Genomic DNA, 19,631 nt, shown 5'->3' on the forward strand with positions numbered 1-19,631 from the left:
AGACCAATTGGCTATGCCAATGCTTGTTGTTATATCTGGGCATGTTGAGAGGCTAGGGGATTGGGTCTCAATGTCTGGTTGGGAGCACAGCAATGACCTACTCAATTTGAATGCGTAGGTAATACAACCGGAGGGGTGAAATGAAAGGTTCGCTACCAGGAATAACAGGAAGGTAGAAAGTTGGGCTGGTTAGAAAGATAAGGAGGGGTAGAGGCAGGCATGGTGGTGAGGGGAGAAACAGATGCATGCCAGGAGAGCGCTGTGAGGGAGTGAGGCGAAATGGGAAGAGGCACTGAAAGGTGGGTCGGGTAAAGACCGTAGTAAGGCAAATAGAATGGTAGCGAGGGGTGAAGGGTAGACAAAGAAGTGAGGTGTAGAAGAAAAGATTCAGGAGCAGAGACAGGTAAATCAAAGCTGGAGAGGGGAGAATAACGCAGTTGTAGAACGTGAGGGGGCCAGGTAGAGAGAGGGAGAGGTGTGTCAGACATGTAGAGACAGCTGAGGAAGAGGGAATAATAAAGACTGAGGTAGACAGGTGAGGTAGAGGGGTGCGTTGATATAATGGAAGTGCAGAGATGTGCCACAGATGTTACTGAAGAGGAAAAGAAGTAGAGATATTGAGAAAGATGTAAGGCACTAAAAGAAGTAAGGGGGTGAACAGAGGTAGAACGAGTGGAAGGGGAGAGAACACGTAGAAGATGAATGGCAGGGTAAAATGAGCGATCAGGCAGTGAGTGTGAGGAGTGGGATACAGAGGCATATGTGGCAGTGAGCATGATGTGCGGGGTACAGAGGGATATGTTGTGGCAGTGCGCACAAGGTGCGGGGTACAGAGGGATATGTTGTGGCAGTTAGCGCAAGGTGTGGGGTACAGAGGGATATGTTGTGGCAGTTAGCGCGAGGTGTGGGGTACAGAGGGATATAAGGCAGTAAGCGCGGGCAGGGCCGGCTTAAGCGCTCGTGGCGCCCAGTGCGCCAATGCTTTTTGGCACCCCCAATGACCACCTCCACTACAGGTTCTTCATAACCATCCTTTCACAGCGCCCCTCAAGCCTCCGTAACCATTCAGTCTCAGGTGCATTAAATTCATTTTATAGCGCCGCTCCTATCCGTGTAAGGTGTCAGAACACTTTACATTACACAGATTACATAGAGACAATAAATCATAAGTGTGTAAATCAGTGCATAGGAAATGTTACATAAGAGAGAGGACAAGAAAGTGTAGGAGTCACAGGTCATCCGTACAGGTAGGCAGGATAGTTTAAGAGGGCTTGGCCAAGAGAATCAGAAACCTAGAATTTAAAACCTAGCACCATGGATTGGGGGTTCCCTTTATTAATAAGAATTGATTTCTACCCAAATTAACCCATTTTTGCCACATTAGGATAATGAAAAGCTGGGGGGAAATCATAACGCTCTAGCCCATACCCTACAGTTTGCATGCATCTTTCATAACAGTTACTTGCTCACTGTTCCACATTAGGATTTTAACTCAAAGAGTTATCAACAATATGGTCTCTCTGACAAAAGTGTGACCCACTGACCTATTTACATTACATTATACGCACTTTGTGAGCTGCACGTTCTTTGCAGCAAGCATAGTAACCCTCTGCGCTACCTTAGGATGAGTAGAAACTTCCATTACACAAAACTTTGATCTCTCCATCTCTAAGAAGTGCATTAATCACTGCAGTCATTTAGACATTTTTATTGGTGGCTGAAAATTTCTAGGAGTCCAGGAAAGAAGCAGGTGCTTTTAAAATCATATTAGCGCCCCCTACACAAAGTCAGCACCCGGGGCGGTGGCACCGGTCGCACCGCCCTAGAGCCGGCCCTGAGCGCGGGGAGTGGGGTACAGGGGGATATGAGGCAGTGGGGAGTGGGGTGCAGGGGGATATGAGGCAGTGAAACACAGGGTCGGCATGTCCTGCCAGACATGATAGGGTGCATACTGGCAGATAGATATGTTATTGACACAAGTCTGTGTACGTTTTGGTAGGATCTGAAATCCGGGCTATGGCGCAACCTCAATTTTTGACTTGGGAGAATAATGCATCGACCCCCCCCCAGAACTTCATTCAGAAGACCCCTTGCTCTCAAGCTACACTGTGTTAAAAGGAGGTCTTTGTGTCCAGACCTAACCACTCGTGCTTGTGGCGCGCAGCTCAAACTGGCCATTGTCATTCTGTTTTTGATAATCAGCCACAGACAGAATGACAATGGGCGGGAGGGGCTGCGAGGAGGAGTGCGAGGTGCCCGATTAGGGAGTTGAGGCCTCTGGCAGGGAACAGCTCTGCTCCCTGCAGGGCCCGTAATTACGGAAATAAGGCGTCCGTAAAAGCATGGGTGGCCGCAGGGGGGGCAAGGAGGAGCACTCCAGGGGGGGGGGGGGCAAGCGCCCCTCCTTGCCCCCCCTGCGGACGCCCATGGCTGCAATACGTTATTTTTGAAAAGAAATTGCAAAATTGAAACAACGTGTGTGAAAAAAACGTTTCTCTGTGCATATAAATAGAATATAAGCAAATGCACAATAACGTTTGCAAGAGATTCTTGATGCTAATTTCACACAGACACATTCGGATAAATGCGAACTAAACTACCAGCTTCACAGACGAGTTTTCCCGAAGCGTAGTAATTTACACTCGGCACACAGATAAGGAGGGGTACTCCACGGCTTGGCAGCCGCCACAGGATCAGCTCTAGCCATGACGCATCTTTAAAGTATAGATTCAAGGGGTGGACACTACGTTTAAACAACTAGCCTTAAAAGATATTCTTTCATTGATTGGTAACTAATCCAGTTTGCAAATATTGGTGTTATACGAGTTCTTCTCGACTTTTTGACATCAAGGCGTGCAGTGGCATTTGTACCAACTCCAGTTGGTTAAAGTATGCCAGAGAGGCCAGGTAAAGGGCTTTGCCATACTCAAGGCTCACATTTATGAGTGTATATGTTACTGGTACATGGAGATTATTCTCTAGGAAAGGAAGTAAAGCTTTACGTGAATTTCGATGCCAGTTACCTGCTTTAGCAACTCCTGACACTCGGTTTTCGAATGAGAGCTCAGAGTCGAAAATAAAGGCCACATTTCACATAGCACTGAAAGGGACGGGACATGTCCCTATCTCGGATGGCCATTTAACCCATTTGTTATCTTGTGAGTGTTAGTAGTCAGAAGTACCACCTGGAGTCTGACAAGCCAGCCACGGTAAGAGTTTACCCCATAAATGCTGGTTCGCCTTTGGATCTATGTCCTTCCTGTTTTGTAAAAACCTTGGGGCTGGCTATCAGCCCAATGGTTACAGAGGTACTAAACAGTTCTCTATCTTTAACCTTCGTGACTGCCGGATGGAAGACGACTCGGGTACTCCTACTGCTGAAGAAAGTTAGGGCAGACATGTCTAACCCTTCCAACTATACGACCATTTCCCTTCTTCCAGATTTTTCTAAACTTTAGAAAAAACAGGTGAATAAGCAGTTGTCTGCGTATGTGGAGGAGAATGACATATTATATCATACAAAATCTGGCTTCAGGCCAGGCTTTGGGACCAATGTGGAGGTCCCGGATTTCATCAGGACAAACTTTCACCACTGCAATAAAGCACTGGTGGTACTATTAGATCCCTCCGCAGCTTTTGACACCATGTCTCACCAGATTCTTTTAGATCGGCTGGAGCCCATAGGAGTGAGGGGTCAGGCTTGGTGCTGGGTAAGGTCTATCAGCCAAAAAGGACTTCTGGTGACTTGCCTGACTCCTTTCTTCTAGTTCTAACTAGCAGTTGGAGCATCGTGCCCCACAAAGCTCGGCCCAAGTCCATCACTCTTTAAAACCTGTATAGCTCTACTGGCCGGAGTTGTGGAAACATGGGGCTTCAACGTGGATGACACCCAGTTGATGCTTTTCTTCAATCAAATAGAAGGCTCGGCTACTAAAAAATTCCTGGACTGCCACTATTGAGATGCAGATTAGATGAAGAAAGGCTGTCTCAAACGTAAAGGGAAGAAATCGGAGATACTCTTCTTTGGGAACTTCATCCCCCAGGACATATACAGCTCGTGGCCTCAAGAACTGGGTACTCCCTCCACCCCCCCATCCCATCCGCAGTAGTAAGGAACCTCGCTGTTAAATTTGAACAAGACCTGTCCATTGAACCACAAATTCAGGCAGTAGTAGGCACATGCTTTGGCATAATGAAATCAGTAAGATTTTTCATAAATTATCTCCCAAAGGACTCTAGGAAGATCATTGTACACACTCTGGTTACTTCCTTGTTGATTATTTTAACGATCTTTACATGTGGGCTCCAGCTAGATTGATCGACAGATTCAGAATGCTGCAGGGAGACTCAGTCAATCTGCCATGCAGACACTCGCTGAGCCGGACATTCACTACACTGGCTCTTAGCTGAGAAAAGAATTCTTTACAAGTCCCTGATTATTATCTTCAGGCCTTGTGGACTAAGAGACTGGCTTACCTCCGCGTGCGTTATAAGGTATACACCCCCACGCATGCACTGTGCTCAGCCACTTTAGGCCTTCTGCAAATTCCCAAGATCATTAGGGTGAGAAGGGAGGTCAATCATTTTCCTTCCTGGCGGCCAAGGCTTAGAACACCTTACCGTCTTTTCTAAGACAGGCTCCTACTGTGGATATCAGAAAAAACTAGAACACATTGTTTCAATCTATAAGCTATTTGCTATCTCCCTCCAGCTCACAGTGCTGGGAAGCTCCTTAGGGAGCAGCTGATGTACTATACAAGACTGTTTCATTCATTTATTGATTAATGGCTGGATTCAAGTATAGGACTTTTTGCCATAAACCATGTAGTTTAGCTGAGGCAATTCTTTAGACTAGGACAAGCGGAATCATTTAAGTCTTGGATCTTCCTCGCACTAAACACCAGCTGAATTTCATTGGTGTACATGCAAAAAGCATGAAAAGCAGCTGACAAAAGATGCATACAAATATTAAAAAGTAGGGGTGCAAAAGATAGAAAACCTTGGGGTATTATATACTTAAGTGTGGTTGAATTAGCCCAATATGGAAGGAGATCAACGGACTCACTCCTGTATCTACAAAATACTTTTACCAGTGGAAGACAGTACCATGTAGGCCAACATCCCCAAGACTGGATATCAAAATGGCATAATCTAGAGTGTTAAATGTTGTGAAGTGGTCAAGGAGTACTACGATTCCAACACCTCCTGCATCCACCAGTCTTCCAAGGTCATCCAGAACTAAACATGGCAACAACTCTGTACTGCAGTCAGTGGGAAAACCAGGTTGATGGTGTAGAAGCAGGCTTCCTTCTACATAATCGAGTAATTGATTAATACAACTTTTTCCAGGACCTTGCCAAGAAACGGCATGGCTAAAGAAACATGGGCCTGTAATTACACATTTTGATAATGTTCAAGTTGGATTTTTTTGTTTTTTTTGTTGGAGGGTTTTAATTGCTGCTTCTTCGAAAGGAACAGCCCTCTAGCTTGATTTAAACTAGCATTTAAAAGAGTGGTAAAGAGTTCAGGAAGTAAAAGGATCAAAGTTTTCAAACAACTACCTGAAATCAGATCATTTGGTGAGCCTGGGGAGCGAATTGAAGATAGTATATCACCAACAGTGTCATTTGTGATTAAAGTAAACTGGTCACCTCTGTAGAAGTAACACATTCAGTTGTGGCTCATGTATAATATCAGAAACAATCTAATTTCGATTTCTTTCATTTTTTTCTCTACAAAAAAAGATGCCAGTTTTTTTTTTTTTTTGCAAGAGTCACCAACAGTTGTCAAAGTTTCTTTCAACATATTTGTTGAGTATGACAGTTTACTTTAAATGCATTTCTTTTTACCTTATTGATCACTTCTTTATTCGTTTTTCTGCCCTCTACTAATTTGATTTTAGCCCCCAGGTTATAGTTTTTTGCCATTTATGTTCTAACTGGTGCATTTTCAATTTGACCATGTGGATAACTCTGGTGTAAACCAAAGATTGATTTTCGGACAGGTTATTGGAAAATGAAGTATTTCTGGAATAAACGTACTGAATTCCAGAATCAGTGAGTTATACAACAGTTCGGTCAACTGATCAGGATTAACTTTCTCTATCAACTGCCTTAAACGGGGAGCTAATTTTTCAGGGGGTCGCATTTTTCGAATCTTTGGTTTGATTGTGTTTTCCAACCTGCTTCATTCCGTCTGACATAGGGATCCAAAAGGAATAGCAATGTGTTCACTTCTAATAAACTCGATAGAACTTCCAAGGCTAATCAAGTTGAAGGAAGAAAAATAAGATCTAAAAGATGGCCTGATCTAAGTGTTGATTTCTTACTTTTTGATTTTAAATTAAAAAGGTCCAAACTAGATTGAAACCGGTTACCCATGCCCTCTTCCTGGCTACATTACATCACCTAAAACAATCCATTTTTTGCTCTAGGGCTTGAAATCAAATTTCATCTACTATTGTAGCTCCCGCGGCAGCTACAACTTGAGGAGGAATATAGAGTATCATCAAAGAAAACACAATTTTTTTTGCATACATAAAAAAAATTAATGCCTTGAAGCGAGGGATAAAGCAACTCTGTTGTAACCAAAGCCTGGATACCAGGGCTTAAGATTGTGCAGCAAGGCACAATCACACTCAAAAGATATGTTAACTATAGGGAGAGTTGTTTCCCTATGTCAATAACTATCACATGGTGCATGTGAGTCAGTAAAACGTGTTTTATCATGTCACTTGCACTATCATGGTTAACAAACGAGAATTTGACTTTTGCACTGCAATAATAAATGTATGAATAATTGTTTATTTGCCAAATTGCTGTAACTAGTATTAATTTTTTACTGCTAATGCATACATAAATGTGTGGAGCTGAAGTTTCTAATTGCATCCCTACGACTGTATACATATAGAAACAACATTTATTACAACGGGATACTGATGTTGACGTTCATTTGCACACTAATGATGAAGGAAACTGTAGACTCAAGAAGGCTCTTTAAGACAAACACAACCAACAGACAACCGCCCGCAGGCAGCAACTGCCAGGCAGAATCGATCATTTTGAATAAAGTGCCAGTTAGAATGCACACTTGAAATATCAAACCTACATCACCACCAAACCCACAGCAACGTGTAGGATACTTATTTAGTTCATCTTTAAGTGATCTTCATTCACATGCTGGCCCTGTTCTAGGAGGCTCTCAAAATTCTTTACCGGGTCTACAGTAACCTACACCATGAAGGAGCCTGTGCACACAGGTCTTCTCTTTCCTGGAAAACGGGGATTAAAAGCAGTTCCAAAAACCCCCCCACGAAAATGCGGTTTGCACTGTGAAGCAGACAAAAGAGTAAACGAATAAATGAACAAAAAAATGTGCAGTGGAGATTTATCTTTCTACTAAAAATCCAAGTTTTGACATCTGGCTTCCCACACAGATTTTGTGACCAAGCCTAATGTGTGTGGATACCATTTTACTGATGGAGGAAAAATAAACACTTAACTCGCCAAGACCAAGAAAAAGAAAATAGATTAAATGGTTTGCCTCTTGTATTTTCAGCCTGCAATAAAACAATATTGCTGGGCCACACAAATATCCATTGTAATCCCAGATATTTAGCAAATTTCCTCCTGTGGCACAGTACTAATCTAGAAAGGGCAGATGTCAACACTAAATTGCGTCTTTGAATTTAGAGGGATATGAAAAATCTCAATAGGGAAAATAAGTCAAAGTTCCTGAAAGAAAAAAAGATTGGGATTTGTACATGTAAAGAATCAAGCAATCTATCTGTAACAAAGCCAGGATATCATGTCGATTTACGTAAGAGTAATTAATGGTGAGCATGTGTTTTGGGTCTATCATTTTAAAATTGCTTTATTTTCAGGAACATTTAACTTTCATTCTTATCCCTGGCCGAGGAGTAAGAGAAGGACATCAGAGCACTGACACAATGACAGGGATGTTTGGCCTGTGTGTAGGGTTACAGAGTGCTTAAGTGAAGGGAATAGTTTAACACAAGGTATGGCGGGAGCTGGCTCGAGAAGGGTAGTTTTGATATCTTTTATGAAGCACTGTAGAAAGTGTGCACATCTTGTATGTAGGGACATGCCATTCCACATTCTGTGATCACAGAACATTTGATGCTATGTGACTTCTTTGTGGGTTTTATGTATTTAAAGTCTGACACGCATGGAGATACTTATTGTACAGGTGCAGATATGTATTTAATGGGAATGCTGTTTAGTTTGTATGTATGCAATGCCTTGTAGATCACACACCACGCTTCGAAGCAGATTTACTTTAGAAGAGTGTCAGTGTAGGCGTTTATAGATACAATGGCTATGTTAGAATTTGCCTTTGTTGTTGTTCAGATGGGTCAATGCATGCAGTGATTATGTGGTTTGCATCAGCACACTAGTTCCCAGTCAGATTGAGGGTCTGGACAATGGAGAAGTGTTTTTTGGTGGGAGCTAAGGATTACATTTACGGTAGGTACATTAAGGACCAAGCTTTTTCAGTGCCATGAGGACAGTTATGGCAAAGCCATGTCCATTAGAGTGTTCTGTGATGAACACTAATGAGAAGGTGACAATGGTGGTACAATTGCAGGGGAAACTGGGTTTGTCACGAGTGCATCAGTGGATTAAATTGTGTTGGACTTAAGGAGGTGGGTTTGCACAAGAGTGGAGGAGAGATATAAAATGTCTATTAATGGGAAAGAATTGAAAGCTCAATAGAGGGAGGTAAGCGGGAAACAGGAGGTTGAGACTGACCCTCCTCTACACAGCATAGCAGTCAAAATAAAGTCAACCTTGGATCATGTCGAGGAAGTCCACTTTTTCCGGGAGACATACTTTTTTCTTAAAAGAAACTCTCACTCACTGAATGTTATTCAATGACATGCTTCATCATCTAATTCTTTCCGATCCTCTGAGGATCGGAGCGTGCTACAACCTTTTTTCTTACAAATGAGCACTTTTATGGAAAAGAGCGTTGGATCTATATGAAGTGATAGACGGTTCCCTGATCAGGGTTTACTCTGGGGTCCGTCTGGCAAGCTTAAAAACTGAGGAAGATAGGTTAAATGGAGTTACTATCACTCCTTAGCCCTAAATATGATCAACTAGTTTCTTCTACACACCCCAGTACAGTGGGTTTCATCAGGATCTGCAAGTCCCTATTCGTACTCTTTGGGAAGGGGTGGCTGGTTATTTAGTGATCATTTATACCACACCACACACACGGTACACAGGCATGCAGGTGCTGGGGCCGGATACTAGGCCATGGGACAAGTGGGGCCCTATGATGACTGTGTGACTACTGAGTACTCTACCCTCCGGAGATCCCTATGGGGCATCAGGTGTCCACTAATTAACTGAAGCCACTTTTATGAACTATATTATGGTAAAGAGAGTGTGAGTGTGTGTGTGTGTGTATGTGCGTGTGCATGTGTATGTGTGTGTGTGTGTGTGTGTGTGTGAGAGAGAGTGATGTGTGGAGGATGGCTGAAACGTGTAGATCAGAGATGTGGGAGATCATAATAATCTCTGTTCACATCCACCTGTGTTTTTAATCTTACCTATAGCTCCCTTAATTAAATACTGCCTTCAGTGGTGGGAGACCTTAAGGTCATTTTACACTCCTGATCCCTTTGAAAGCAAACAAAACCTGCTCTGCTGTAAATCCGGCCTCGTAGGGTAACCAGATGCATTAGGCATCATGGGTGTGAACCCTATGATGAGGCATGCCACTTACTAGTGTTATTGGGTGAGTTTTTCTTTTTTTTTTTTATACCTAGGGGGTTTCCCTACTCACCGGAGTGAGAGGCACCATGGGATTGAAAATTTTGGTTGCAGGCTCTTTCAGAGTTTGTTGAATTTGATAGGGAAGGAGAGGGAGCCTTTACCCTTCTCACTCTGTCTTTGTTACTTATTGTCTTAAAAGCATAAAACCCTCCCAATTGGGAAAGATCCAGGAGACCCGAATGGATCCACATTAACAATATATGTACAAAGCCATCCTTTTGCCCCAAGTGGTGAAAAAGCCCCATGGGCTATCCATGACCATACCACAGTTCCAACCAATGCACAATGAACTTTATCCAGGGTTGACTGCATTACTCACAAATTTACCCAGCACTTCCCTTCACATACTGGCAGCAGTAGGTTTAATTCCCATAGCCAAGCTGTTCCTGTAGACAGCACAGTAGAAAAGGAAGAAACATATGAACCAAGGGAGAAAGGGTGCCCAGGAAGGCCAGAGTGGAAGCTGCATGAGTGGAGCAGGAGACCAGAAACATTAATTTTCTTTCTGCTTACCCTGTAAAATCAACCCTTAAATAACCAATTTTAAAGGGGGTGGAGCCAGTAGCCATGCACTAGGGACACGAGCGACGGAGCTCCTCGCCACCCGCAATCTCCCTTGACATCACCCAGCAGCCTCTGCCTTCCTGCTTCAATGGGGAGGGCTTGCAGACACACTCGGAATCTTGGCGGCGTGTTTGTGGTGTTTCGGCGGTATAGAGCCGAGCTCCAAGGCTAACTCCTTCATCAAAATGGTGGCCCAGCTTTGATCATGGTGGCCACCTCGCTAAACACTAGCAGCAGTTAAATTGTGGCATTGGGTGCCTTCCCGTCAGTCGATGTATTGGGGTGGCCTGCGGACCTGTGAGCCCCCCAGTGACCCTGCTCTTCCATCTACACAGCTGGTGCACAGGAGTCTTCTGAGTACAACTCCAGGGCTAGCACGGACTTGCGGCTCTACCCTGTGCATCGGGCCATTTCTGTCCGCATCAGTGTGCATTGCGGGGCTGGTGAGCCCCTTTCTCGTTACTGCGGGGGAAGGGAGTGGGCACTGGTCGCACCCCTCGCCAACATCACTATCTCAGGAGACTCTCACTCCACGGTTTTTCGACTGCCGACTCCCTCCTAGTCTATAGTGGTGCACTACATTAGGAGCAGCGAGGCCTATGCTGTTCTTTTGTTGTGCGGATAGAGTGCACTGCCGTGACCTTGGCGGGGCACCTCCCTGGTACCTGCCCTCCATTTTGTTGCCCCAGTCATTCGCTGGTCTGTTCCTCTTTGTCACATTAGGGGGGGTTAGTGATCTTTCCCGTGATTCTGTTCTTTGTGTTCCCCGAGGTCTCAGGCCCTGTATTGGTGCCATTATGGGGCGTACTCACTGTGCTAAAGACGACGCAGCTGCGAGTGCCCCCCCTACAGGGGATCAAGCAGAATGCTGGCATCGGATTTGGCATATATAGATGGCAACTTTGATAAGCTTCTGGCCGTCATCGATTCTTCTGGGGAATGGCTAGAGGGCAAAATTGACTCCCTATCTGTAGAGCTCCGTGAGGATTCGTGGAAGGTTTCGGAAAGGGTTACTGCCTATGGAGACCACGATGCGGTCACTGACGCCATTGGTTCAGTCAGCGGATCACACCATTTCAGCTCTTGAGGCACAGACACGGCACATAGCCATTTGCTTGGATGATCAGGAGAGTCGAGCTAGGCGTAATAATGTTCGTATTCTGGGGCTACCGAGCGTGCTGAGGGGGGGATACCTTGTTGGCTTTTACCAAGAACTGGCTCTGGAAGGTTGTGGCCCGAGGGTCTTTCCAACTTGTACGCCTTGGAACCTGCGCACAGGGTGCCCATGCAGGACCCTCATCCTGGGGGTCCGCTTACTGCATTTCAGGGACCAGGATCATCTCCTGCAGCAGGCCAGGGCTCATGGCCAATTTGTGGTGGACAATGCAAGGTGTCTGTATCCCAACTTTATTCTCCAGGCTCGTATGCAGAGGGCGTCCTTCCAGGCTTTAAAGAAGAAGTTGTGTGACATAGTGCTGCTGTACTCCTTGCTTTTCTCCACTCGCCTGCGGGTCCAGTCCGAGGATAATGGTTATTTTTTACAGATCTATTTGCAGCTTGGGACTGGATTGAACACTATGATAAGGGCACGGTGCGACCATTTGCAAGAGTTTAAGCCATTGGTATTTACAATGCCAATAGCTCAAACTCTTGTTAATGTGAGACCTATTGCATTGCAAATGCTTGTTTGTGGAATGGGGCAGGGGAAAAAAGTGTGAAGTTTAATTGCCTGATATGGAAAGGGGTAACCACCTTAGGCAAGAAAGCTGCTTTAGTTCTCCGAACCAGTTTGGGTACAAAAACAATTAAAGGATAGATAAACACAGCACTTGCAACTCATTGGCACGTCGTGCTAAAGTGATGGCCACCACAAATACAGTGTTTAGAGTAAACAGACAGAATTGGCACAGTGCTAGGGTCCAAATGAGCCCCCATGCCCTATTGGGTATGACAAAGACAGGAGGAAACATGTACGCTAGCCACTTCAGAAATAGCAAAAAGCTGGGGGGGGGGGGGGGTGGACTTAAACAAGGAAGGTGGATCAGGAAAACATATAAAAACCAACAGGTTTTCAATATAATCTTTTACTGTACCCACTGTACAATCATGATGGGCCAAAAGCAAGGAAAAGCTCAAAATATAAGTGCATCAGGCAAAAAAACAGACCCACCTAACAGTGTATCCGGAGGGTCTCAAGGCTTGGGGGGGGTGGGGCAGGGGGGGGGGGGGGAACGCTACTGCTCGAACAGCCAGGTCTTGAGTTGCTTCCTGAAGGCGAGATGGTCTTGCGTTGTCCGGAGGTGGATGGGGAGGGAGTTCCATGTCTTGGCTGCCAGGTAGGAGAAGGATCTTCCTCCGGCAGTGGCTCTGCGGATGCGGGGGGACGGTGGCAAGAGCGAGGCTGGCGGAGCGGAGCTGGCGGGTGGGCTTGTGGAAGGTCAGGCGGCTGTTGAGGAACTTGGGGCCCAGGTCGTGGAGGGCCTTGTGTGCGTGGGTGAAGAGTCGGAACGTGATTCTTTTGTTGACGGGGAGCCAGTGCAGGTCTCTCAGGTGTCCGGAGATGTGGCTGTGTCGGGGGATGTCCAGGATGAGTCGTGCTGAGGCGTTCTGGATCCGTTGAAGTTTCTTCTGGAGTTTGGCGGCGGTGCCGGCGTAGAGGGCGTTCCTGTAGTCCAGCCGGCTGGTGACGAGGGCCTGGGTGTCCGTCTTCCTGGTCTCGGTGGGGATCCACCGGAAGATCTTTCGAAGCATGCGCAGGGTGTTGAAGCATGAAGACGAGACGGCGTTGACTTATCTGGTCATCGAGAGGGAGGAGTCCAGGATGAAGCCTAGGTTGCGTGCGTGGTCCGTTGGCTTGGGGGTGGCTCCCAGGGCGGGGGGCCACCAGGAGTCATCCCAGGCGGAGGGTGATGATCCCAGGATGAGGACCTCCGTCTTGTCTGAGTTCAGTTACAGGCGGCTGTTCTTCATCCATTCGGCGACGTCTTTCATCCCTTCGTGTAGGCTGGCTCTGGCGGCGTCCGGGTCGCTGGTGAGGGAGAGAATCAGCTGGGTGTCGTCGGCGTAGGTGATGATCTTGAGGTTGTGTTGACGTGCGATGGTTGCGAGGGGGCTCATGTAGACGTTGAAGAGGGTGGGGCTGAGCGATGACCCTTGTGGAACACCGCAGATGACTTCGGTGGCCGCTGACCGGAACGGGGGGAGGCGGACTCTCTGGGTTCTTCCGGCGAGGAATGAGGTGATCCACTCCAGGGCCTTCTCCTGGATGCCGGTGTTGTTCAGGCGCTGTACCAGGGTGCGGTGGCAGACAGCGTCGAACGCTGCGGAGAGGTCCAGTAGGCTGAGGGCCGCAGTTTCCCCGTTGTCCATTAGGGATCTGATGTCGTCTGTGGCTGCGATGAGGGCGGTCTCCGTGCTGTGGTTGGCTCGGAAGCCGGATTGCGAGTGGTCGAGGGATCCGTTGGTCTCGAGGAAGGCGGCTAGCTGTCTGTTGACGGTCTTCTCGATGACTTTGGCAGGAAACGGGAGGAGCGAGATGGGGCGGTAGTTCTTGAGGTCGGAGGGGTCTGCAGTTGGTTTCTTCAGCAGGGCACTGATCTCGGCGTGTTTCCAGCACTCCGGGAAGGTGGCGGTGTTGAAGGAGGCGTTGATGATGTCGCGGAGGTGGGGTGCGAAGATGTGGTCGGCCGTGTTGAAGATGTGGTGTGGGCAGGGGTCCGTAGGGGATCCGGAGTGGATGGTGTTCATTGTGCGTGTTGTGTCTTCGGTGCTGACTGGGGTCCAGGTGCGGAGGGTGGTGGTGGGGGGCATTGGTTCGGTGGTGGGGTTCGTGGTTGGTGGGCCGAAGCTGTTGTGAATGTTGGCGATCTTGTCGTGGAAGAAGGCTGCGAGGGAGTCGCAGAGGTCTTGCGAGGGAGTGATGTCATTGTTTCCGGCGTCGGGGTTGGAGAGCTCTTTGACGATGCTGAAGAGTTCCTTGCTGTTGTTGTCCAGTCGTTCCTTGAAGGCTGTCTTCTTTGTGGCGCGGATCAGTTGGTGGTGTTTGCGGGTGGCGTGTTTGAGGGCCGTCATGTTGTCTGTGGTCTGGTTGGTGCGCCAGGTGTTTTCCAGGGAGCGGCAGTTCTTCTTGGAGGTGATGAGCTCGTCGGTGAACCAGGAGGCTTTCTTGCTGCCGCGTCTGCTGGGGGGGTTCTTCTTCAGTGGTGCGAGGGCATCTGCGCAGTTGGTGATCAACTGTGTGAGGTTGTTGGCGGCTTTGTTGGGGTCCGTTGAGCTGGTGGGGGGGTTCTGGCTGAGGAAGGTGGTGAGCTGGTCGCCGGTGATCTTGTTCCAGCTCCTGCGGGGGGCTTGTTGAGGGTGGTGGTGGGTCGTCGTTTTACTGAAGCTGAAGTGGACGCAGCTGTGGTCAGTCCACTGGAGTTCATGAAGCGCCAATGGCAGTTGAAAGGAGCTCATCGGTGTCCGCTCCTTGTATGAAGGTGAAGACTCTGGAGCTTGAGGTGCAGAACCGGTTTCTCCTACTAGAAGAGGAGGCTAGCGCGAAGAGGTATTCTGAGAGGGGACACAGGGAGTGTCACAAAAGGTCTGAACCCTCCTTTGCCAGTATGGGACAATCTTGGCACAGCTTCCTCAATATTCAAGACATTAAGAGTAATAGAGGAAATGCATAGTGAAACAGCAAATTCCCACCTCAACCTAAACGTATACTGCAAGGCTCCCTCTAATAGAAACTGCAAGGCACAGAACTGCGGACAGAACATTTTCATTAGTGGCCAAAAGGTCCACTTAAGAAGTGCCCTACAGTGTCAAGATGTGTTGGACTATCGCCAGATGGAGATGCCACTATGGTCGGCATATTGACATGGATACAGGAAGTAGGCATCCAAGGGTTCAAGAAGCCTGCTAGATGATTGGTGACTGGCCAGATGTTTTGCATCCATGCCAAGGCCCAAAGTTTTACAGCTTCCTAGCAAACATAAAACTACATTGCTATTGTGTGGTCTGTCAGGATCTGGACAGATCATTCTCGGAGGGGGGCCAAGAATGCTTTTAGGGCCGGGCAAATGGCCCACAGCTTGAGCAAGTTGATGTGTAATACATGCTCTTCCAGAGACCAAAGGCCTCATATCTCCAGTTCGTTGAGAGTTAGCATCCACCTGTAAAGTGGATTCCCCCCTCACTTCTGTTGCTCCTGCTGGTGGCGGGTAAAAGTGCTTCTTTTTCATCAGGTTCTCCACTACTGACCATCAGGGGACGTCTGCTGCAGTGTCTGGGGACATTCTGACCGAGTCTGGCAGATTTACCCCGTGTTAGAACCACTCAATGCTCAGGCAACACTGGAGAGGCCTTGTGCACCAGTGTCCATGTGTGACCAATTGGATACAGTCACAGTCAGCCAGCAAGAGAAGAACCACCAGAACTGGAACTTGAGCTCCTTTCCAAACATTTGAATCATATCCTGTGAGTCCATGTTCCTCTGTGGAGGAGAAAAATCCAATAAAGATATTATGTTATGTTAATTAATTTTGTAAGGTGCACAGCTACCCGACAGGGTTTCCCGGCGTCAGCCTGAGAAGATAATGTTATGTCCAGTGCTGCATCTACAGGAGGCGCCAAGAGAACTCTAGGGGTTACTTGGGGAGGCTGAAGGAAAATCCCAAGTTGAACAGAGGGGATGCTGTGACTTTTTGGAAGTCCAAAAATCACCGACAAGCCCACCCTAAGCAGCCGAATGTCAAGGCAGAAAAACAATGAGTTCCCTGACACGCATAGATATGCTGCAACCACAGCCATCACCATGGTAAAAACCTTGGATGCTGATTTTAGACAAAACACAAGGATGCACAGTGGTAGAATATGGAAGCTACCACAAATGGCAGGTACCTCCTGGGAGACCGCAAGATCAAATGTGGAAATACATATCCTGCAAGTCGAGGGACACAGCCAGTCGTCTGCTTCGCGCACCAGACGGAACCTAGCCAGGTACAAGATCTTTAATTTCTCCATGTACAGGTAAAAGCTCAAGATCCTGAGGTCCAGGATCAGGCGCAGAACGCCGTTCTTCTTGGGAACCAAAGTACAGAGAGTAGCACTCCTGACCAATAGCCAGCTGTGGGACCAAACCCCACCACCCCTTTCTGAAGAAGGGCCACCACCTCCTACTGGAAAATCCAGATGTGGTACTCTGAATGGGAGGGTAAAAGAGGGGGAATCCGAGAAGTCTCTTGGGAAGGAGGAATAAATTCCCTTTTTATAATCTGAAAATTCCACTGGCACATCGTAATGGCCTTCCAGGTCTGCAGAAAAGATGATACTTCTCCATCTGGCTACTTGTGTTCCCTTATGTAGGAACTAAAGCAGCTTTCGAGGTGGCTTTGGAGTAGGACGAGTAAGAGGAGGAGGGCTGCTGAGCCGTCTTTTTCTTTCCTTCTACCTCTATACTACCTGAGGAATTGGTTAGGCTAGAGGATTGTTGAACTTGAAAACTAAACCCCTTGGGGTAGCCCAGAAACGTCTGATATTGTTTGTGGAAGTCTTGGGGTGGGGGTGCTAGCCCCAAAGATAGAGCAGTTGCTCTGCCCACTTTGAACCTTTCCAGGTCTGAATCAGCCTGTCTCCAAATAGGTGAAAACCCTCAAACAGCATGTTTGTTAGGCTTGCCTGAACATTACCAGAGTAGCTGGCGGGCCGCAACCATGCATGTCTTCTTCAGGCCATCGAAGATCCCCTGGCTGTGGACATGGAGTCCATCAAGTTGAGGCCTGCCAAAATTATCTGCGTGGAGGACTCTTGGCCATGCCTGACCACCTCTTTGAAGTGTCTTTTAAATGGTCTGGCTGGCTTGGCACCACCATGCTGGTCATCACCATGTTTGTCACTTCAGACAAAGCATGAGTGTACCTTTCCAGGAGGCATGTGGCATCCATTAAAATCAAGGTCATACTCCCCACTGAAAACACCCGTTCATTGTCTCTGGTTTTTTGGACACCTCGTCTGGAGACACAGTGAAGAATGCCCCGATTTTGCTTAGAGCAAAATGAGGGTTGTACTACCAAGCTTTCCATGAAAGGAACAGAGTCAAGAACAGGCCTCTCTAGTCAGACGATCAACCTATTCATGGCGGTAGCAGAAGCTGATTTGGCCCAAGCTACCTTGACTGGGTCAAGCAAGGTCAGCAGGGGCTCAGGTGGCACTGAAGCAGGCTGTAATTTCCATGCAAGATGTTTGACTTTACCTCTACTGTGGCGAGTGGTAATTCAAGCACCCACGCTGCTTTTCTCAACACTGAATGGAAGGTGGCTAACTTGGAAGGTGGCACTCCATATCCATTTCCAGAGAGGTGCCAAGCCCACCGGTGATTTAAAGCAGTAAATAATAAGCCAAGTGTGTAGGAGGCAGCATATTGAGAGATGTCATCGTCTTGCCCAATATCTAGTATCTGAATCTGTTTGGATTCCGACCCAAAAATATCTGCCAGTACTGCTGTCTTGCGGTATGCCCTGTACATGGCAACTTCAGCCAATCTCTGTACTTTAATCCAAGTTCTCATCAGGATCTCCTTAGTCTTTGAGTCTTGTTCCTAAGGAGCATCTAGTGAGGTTAGAGGAGCCACTGTTATAGCCCCCAACACTTCAGCAGCTCCGGCTGGTGTCAGCAGTGTGCCTTGTGAATGGCCTTTAGGATGGAATGGCAGAGCGGGTGAACCCACTGGCAGCAACCCAATCAGACCCCCCAATTAAACCATTGTGCCCGCAGGAGCACTATAGGAAACTGCTGCATTCCTAAAAAGTGCAACCACTGAATGCATGAACTGCAGTGGTTTGGAGCCGGGAACTCCAGATATGCCAGAAGGCGCGAAGGCACCAGGAACTCTGGATAAACTGGAGAAGGCAGTGTAGCAAGGAAAAACAGCAAAAGAGCTAGTACCGAATGAGAAGGCGTTGCGGGAGCTGGTAAAGAGGCTGGGTATGGCCCAGAGCTGGCATTAGCACTGCAGGCAAAGAAACATGGGGTCGAATAATGTTCATCAATTCTGGCTCAGAGGAGGATTGCACTGGTGGTGGAAATTGTCACGTGGACAGACCTCAGAAGCAACATCTGGGCACTGAGGCATTCCACTTACTCCTCATCTCTTTTATTCTTCATCGAGACTGACCGTGAACTCACCCTGGTGTGTGTCGCATGGGTGCGCCAGATACAGTTTGGCCTCTAGCTCCTGTCTATGAGGGTGCATTTTCACACTACTAAGAGTCGTGCTTTAACACAAGCAAATCTTGTAGTAGTCGGAGATGGACATTTGCCCATGGCAGGTCCAACAGAGCTTAAACTTGACTTCTTAAAGGGAGACATCCCATAGGTACTTCAAACCAAGATCAAAATAATCTTTATTCAGCAGTAATCACAGCCATAAAAGAAATGGGAAAAAAATACAGCAACAAATTCATTTAAAACAACAGGTCACAATATGTACAAAATCGTAAAAGTCCTTATATCCATCAGTCACCTCTAGAATTCCTTGATCTTAGGACAGCTCTTAGAAAGTTAGTTACAACAAAAAGCGTGCGAACATTAGGCAGGGGTTGCTAATGCGACAGAGCTACACAAGCGTGCCTAAATCTCATTTCTTTTTAAAAAAGGTTTAAGAAGCAATCGCCTACAATAAGTAAAATATTTACAAAAAAATACAAAATGTAGGGTATCCTGTGGAGACTTATTGTCGTAGCCACAGGGACCTCTTTCTGCTACATGTAAAACAAAGCCAGCCGGAGATGCCAATAGGTGGTGGAGCAGATTTAGTCTAAAACAGGTAATTAAAAATCTGTCATAGGCACTAGTTAAAATGGATAAATAAGTTTTTGTCCTGAGGCTTCACTGAATCATGTCTTAGGAAAATGTCTGTGCGCTCTATAAATTTTTTATCAAATCAAATCTTCTTAGGGCCGTGCCTCAGGATGTGTAAGCGCATTCATAAACTCAGGGCCCTCACGTGAAAGAAGACTGTTCAGTGTGATTCACACCAACTACATCTCTATAGGTTCATTTTAAAAGTCATAAGTACTTTAGATCCTTCCGGTGACTCACTGTGCAAATGAACAGCTTTGAATATTGTATTTCAATTCAGCATGTACCAAGGGCAGGCAAGGAACACACGGCTCTTTTGTTGTCCTGCAGATCAGAGCAGTGGCTGCTCCTCTGCTAAGGCAGAGGAGTGTCGGCCAGCTGCTCTCAGAGCAGTGCAAAAAAATAAGATGATAATAACAAAGT

General features: G+C 46.9%; 1 protein-coding gene across 3 annotated transcripts in view; it reads right to left on the reverse strand.

The window, feature by feature from the left end:
* The window catches only part of LOC146812475 (chloride channel CLIC-like protein 1), a 1,578,371-nt gene that overhangs the window by 1,272,998 nt on the left and 285,742 nt on the right, over positions 1 to 19,631 (reverse strand). The window lies entirely within an intron of this gene.

The sequence above is a fragment of the Triturus cristatus genome, chromosome 7 (genome assembly GCF_964204655.1).
Source record: "Triturus cristatus chromosome 7, aTriCri1.1, whole genome shotgun sequence".
NCBI lineage: Eukaryota > Metazoa > Chordata > Amphibia > Caudata > Salamandridae > Triturus > Triturus cristatus.